Genomic DNA, 6,000 nt, shown 5'->3' with positions numbered 1-6,000 from the left:
CAGTTGCAATCATTTTGTTGCAAAAGACAGGATTTCATTGTTTTATATGGCTGAGTAGTAGTCACATTTTCTTTATCCAGTCATCAGTTGATCAATGTCTGGGTTATTTCTATATTTTATTTACTATGAATTGAATGCCTGTAAATATGGGGGCACAGATAACTCACGTGTTGATTTAATTTCCTTTAGGTAATTTCCCAGGAGTGGGATGGCTGGGTTATTTGGTAGATCAACTTTCAGATTTTTGAGGAATCTCCATACTGTCTTCAATAATGGTTGTACTAGTTTACACTCCAATCCACAGTGTATGAGAATACCTTTTTATCCACACCAGCTTTTTTTTTGTTGTTGTTGTTGTTGCATTTTCCTAATGGCTATCATGTGTCTGTTGGTCATTTGTATTTCATCCTTTGGAAAACTGCCTTCTTTGTGTCCTTTGCCCAGTTCTTAACTGGATTATTTGTTCTGTTGTTATTGGGTTTTCTTGAGCTCCTTACGTATTTTAAATATTAACCGTTTATCAGATGAATAGTTTGTAAATGTTTTCTCCTATTCTGTCAGTTGCCTGCTCACTTAGTTGAGTGTTTCCTTTGTTGTGCACAGAAGCTTCTTAGCTTGATGTAATCCTATTTGTCTATATAGCTTATGCTTTTTGGATCTTATCCAAGAAATCTTTGCATATGCCAACATCTTGCATTGTTTCCTCTAGTCATTTGAAGGTTTCAGATCTTAGGTTTAGATCTTTGATCTATTGTGAATTGATTTTTGTATAGGATATAAGGTAGAGGTCTTGATTAATTCATGCAGAGATAGAATTTTCACAACACCATTTGTTGAAGAGACTATCCTTTCTCCAGTGAGTGATTCTTGCTCATTTTTCAAAGATGAGTTGGTTTTAGATGTGTGAGTTAATTTCTGGGGTTTCTAATTTGTTCTATTGGTCCATATGTCTACCAGGCTCTTTTGATTATAACTCCCCTGTAATATGTCTTAAAATCTTGTATTATGATGTCTCTGGTTTTGTTTTTATTGTTTAAGATTGCTTTAGCTATTTTGGGTCTCTTGTGTTTCCATATATATTTTATGGTCATTTTTTACTAGAAGAATGACCTTTGTATTTTCACTGGGATCTCACTGAACTCGTAAATATTTGGGGAGTGTGGACATTGTGATAATATTAATTCTTCCAATCTATGAACATGTAAGATTTTTCTATTTTTATTATATTTTTTCATTAATATTTGTTAATTTTCATTGTAGAGATATTTCACATTCTTGGTTAAATTTATTTCAAGGTATTTAAAGTGTTTTATAGCTATTGTGAATGAGACTAATCTTACAAGTTCTTTTCCAGTCATGGCATTGTTTAGGTATACAAGTGTTATTGATTTTTATGTGCTGATCTTCCACTAGTCTCTTAGCGGAATCTTTTGTTTTTCCTATATATAGGAGCATTTCATCTGTAAACAGATAATTTGACTTCATTCTTTCCAATTTGAATCCCTTTGATTTATTTTTTGACTAAAGGCTCTTACTAAAACTTCCAGAACTAAATTGAATAGCAGTGGTGAAAGTGGGCTTCCTTTGGCTTTGGATCTTAGGGGAAATGCTTTCAAATTTTCTCCATTCAATATGATGCTGGCTGTTGGTTTGTCATATATTGCCTTGATTGTGTTGAGGAATATTCTTTCTATACCCAATTTTCTTAAGGTTTATATCATGAAGGGATGTTGTATTTGGTTAAATGCTTTCTCTGCATCTATTGAGATAATCATATGATTTTTATTCTTCAGTTTGTTAATATGATGTATTATGTTTATGATTTGCCTATGTTAAATCATACTTGCATCCCTGGGATGAATCCCAGTTGGTCTGGTTGGGTGAACTTTATGATGTGTTGTTGGATTCAATTAACTAGTATTTTGTTGAGGGTTTTTGCATCTATGTCATCAGTGATATGCATTGTCTCCCTTTGTATCTTTTTCTGGTTTAAAAATTTAGTTTATGCTGTGGTCTCATAGAATGAGTTTAGGAAGATTCCTTCCCTTTCAATTTTTTTTGAATAGTTTAAGAAGAATTGAGATTAGATTTCTTTGGAAGTTTGATAGAATTCAGCTGTGAAGTCACTGGTCCTGTGCTTTTCTTTGTTGGAAGGATCTTTATTATTGTTTCAACCTCTGTCTTGGTTAGTAGTCTATTTAGGTTTTCTATGTCTTCGTAGCATAATCTGGTAAATTGTATGCATCCAAATATCATCTATTTCTTCTAGATTTTCTATTTGTTTGCCCATTGCTGTTTATAGTAATTCCTGATGATTCTTTTTATTTCTGTGGTATCTGTTGTAACATCTGCTTTTCATCTCTGATTTTCTTAATTTCAGTCTTCTCCCTTTCTTTGGTTAGTTGGGCCAATAGTTTATCAACTTTTGCTTATTTTTTTCAAAAAAAAAAAAAACCAGCTCTTCACTTAACTGATCTTTTGTATCATTATTTCAATTTTATTTCTTCTCTAATTTTTATTATTTATTTCCTCTTACTAATTTTGGGTTTGGTTTATTGTTGTTTTTCTAGATCATTAAGATATACTTTTAGATCATGTATTTGATGCTTTTCAAATTTCTTGATTAGGCACTAAGAGCTAGAAACTCTCCTTAACACTGCTTTTGCTGTATCCCATAAGTTTTGATATGTTGTGTTGGCATCTTCATTTATTTCTAGGAATTTTTTTATTTCCTTTTTGATTTTTTCTGTGACCCACTGTTCATTTAGGAGAATGTTGTTAGTTCTCCCTGGGTTTGTGTATTTTCTAGAGTTTCTGTTGTTAATTTTCAGGTTCATTCCATTGTAGTTCAGGATGCGTACATGGTATAATTTGAAATTTTTAGAATTTTTTTTTGATATTTGTTTTATGGCTTAGCGTAGTATATGGTCTATCCTGAAGAAAGTTCCATGCACTGATGAGATGCATGTGTAGTCTGCAACTGTGAGATGAAATGTTCTATAGATATTAATTAGACTCATTTAGGCAATAGTATAGATGAGCTCTGTGTTTCTTTGTTGATTTTTTTTTGTCTAGTTGATCTTTCCAGTGATGAAAGTGGGATGTTGAAGTCCCCAATTATTCTTGCATTGAGGCATATGTCTCCCTTTAGATCCATTAACATTTGTTTTAAAGAGCTGGGTGCCCTAAAGTTGGGTGCAAATACATTTACTAGTCATATCTTCATGTTGAATAGATCCCTTAATCATTATATAATGTCCTTCTTTGTCTCCTTTAACAGTTTTGTCTTAATGTCTATTTTGATATTCTCTGTATTTTTGAGTAAGCTTATAATCATTCTTTTGAATTCCTTTTCAGGCATTTCATAAATCTCCTTGCCTTCAAAGCCTAATATGGAAGTATTATTGTTTTCTTTTTAGAGAATTATATTGTCTTTCTGGTTCACGTTTCTTGCATTTCTATTTTTATTTTACACATCTGGGGAAACTTGGTTCTTTGACGTGTGCCTATATGGCTTACTGTGACGTCTATGCCTTCAGCAGATATTCAGAAGTGTGTTGTGGGTGGGGCCAGAAACTCTGGCTGGTGGTTGTGTGTGGGGAAGAGTACAGCATGAGCCTCCCCATTCATAGAGAGAGCTGCCCCATCCCAGGAGCCAGCCACCTGCCAACAGAGGTCAGTTAGTGCTCTGTCTTGGCACAGCTTGGGTTGAGGGAGGGGAGTAATGTGCCCTCCTTTCATGGCACTTACTGATCACCCTGCTACCTGCTGACTCCTCAGCTCAGACTCAAATTCAGTAGGAACCGTGGATTTCTCAAACAAATTGGTGGCACATAGGCCACAGTAGCCTCTCCTGGCCTTCTCCCGGGAAGATGGTGTGGTGCTTCCTACTCCCTTCTGGGCACCCGGCACCCTGGTGGGGGGGAACAGGAAACAGTGTGCCTTCCTTCATGGAATTAAGTGGGTGCCTTGCTCCCTGCCAGCTCTTCAGAGGGGACAGCAGGGTTGTCCCTCAGACAGGACTGTCAGTGGTGTGTGGGCTGCTGCAGACCCCCCCCCCCCCCACCGCTCTGCGAAGGTAGCAGCCCCAGCAGCCGCGGGAGTTGCTGATGGCATCTTACAAGCTCCCTTGTGTTTGCACTCTTTGCTGCTCCACAGGCTCTCTTCTCTCTGTAGACTTTGCCTGGGAACTTTGCTCCAACTCTCCCAATTCCTTCCATGTTTTTCTGGTATCTTTCTGTGCTCTAAGTCAGCATGTTTTTTCTCTATTCAGCCATCTTGCTCCACCGCCCAACATTCTTTTTTTTTTTTTTTTTTTTTTTAAGATTTATTTATTTGGCCGGCGCTGCGGCTCAATAGACTAATCCTCCGCCTGCGGCACTGGCACACCAGGTTCTAGTCCCAGTCGGGGTGTCTGTCCCGGTTGCTCCTCTTCCAGTCCAGCTCTCTGCTGTGGCCCAGGAGTGCAGTGGAGGATGGCCCAAGTCATTGGGCCCTGCACCTGCATGGGAGACCAGGAGAGGCACCTGGTTCCTGGCTTTGGATGAGCGCAGTGCGCTGACCGCAGCGGCTATTGGGGGGTGAACCAACGGCAAAAAGGAAGACCTTCCTCTCTGTCTCTCTCACTGTCCACTCTGCCTGTCAAGAATAAATAAATAAAAAGATTTATTTATTTGCAAAGTAGAGAGAGAGAGAGGGGGAGAGGGGGAGAGACAGAGAGGGAGAGAAGTACACACACACACAAACCACACAGAGATCTTCCATCTGCTGGCCCACTCTCCAAATGGCCACAAGAGCCAGGACTGGGCTAGGCTGAGTCCAGTAGCTGGGAGCTTCTCCCGGGTCTCCCATGTGGGTACAGGGGCCCAAGGACTTGGGCCATCGTCTGCTGCTTTCCCGGCACATAAGCAGGAAGCTGGATTGAAAGTGGATTTGAACTCATTCCCCTGTGGGATGCCAGTGTGCCAGGCTGCAGCTTTAACCTGCCGAACCACAGCTATGCCCCACCCCACCCCTACCCCCACCCCCAGCATTTCTATATAGCTGCCCACACAAAATAATTTGCTTTTATTTTTAAGATTTATATTTATTTTACTTGAAAAGTGGGTAGAGGTACCAAGAGGGGGAGGCAGAGGCAAAGAGAGAGAGAGGGGGAGATCTTTCATCCAATGGTTCACTCCCCAAATGGCTGCAATGGCTGGAGCTGAGCTGGTCCAAAACCAGGAGCCAGGAGCTTCCTCCAGGTCTCCCACGCGGGTGTAGGGGCCAAAGGACTTATAAAATCTTCTACTGCTTTCCTAGGCCATAGCAGATAGCTGGATTGGAAGAGGAGCATCCGGGACTTGAACCGGTGCCCATGTGGGATTCTGGCGCCGTAGGCAGAGTCTTAGCCCACTATGTCACAGTGCCAGCCCAATAATTTGCTTTTAATATTTAAAATATTTTTATTTCTAAAGGTTAATAAAACAAGGATCATAGTGAAGAGTACATTTAAATATATGAAAAGATGGGAGTGTGGTGCAGTGGCTAAGGCACCACTGGAGGCATCTGCATCCCAGATCAGAGGGCATGTTTTCAGCTCCCAGATCTGCTTCTGATCAGCTTCCTGCTAACAGCCTGAGAGGTGGCAGGTATGCAGGTCCCTGCCACCCATATGACTGGTGTGGCTTGAGTTCCAGGCTCTTGGCTGTGGACTCTCCCAGCTCTGGCTATTGTGGGAATTTGGGCAGTGAACTAGCAGAAGGAAGATCTCTCCTTGTCTCTATCTCTCTGCCTTTCAAATAAAAATTTATACAGTTTTTAATGAAAAATTTCCCATTTTTTGAATTATTTCTTTAAAGCTTGGCTCTAAATGGCTTTTTATATAGTTCCAATATAATGATATACAAAAGTTAAGTGATGTAGAGAAAAATTTATAAATGGATTTCCTATGTAATATGTGTTTATTTTGTAGAAGTAAACATAGACTTCCAAAAGCTAAACCCCTCAAACTCCTTACTG

The sequence above is a fragment of the Lepus europaeus genome, chromosome 10 (assembly GCF_033115175.1).
Source record: "Lepus europaeus isolate LE1 chromosome 10, mLepTim1.pri, whole genome shotgun sequence".
Lineage (NCBI taxonomy): Eukaryota > Metazoa > Chordata > Mammalia > Lagomorpha > Leporidae > Lepus > Lepus europaeus.
Note: the sequence above shows the minus strand (reverse complement) of the source record.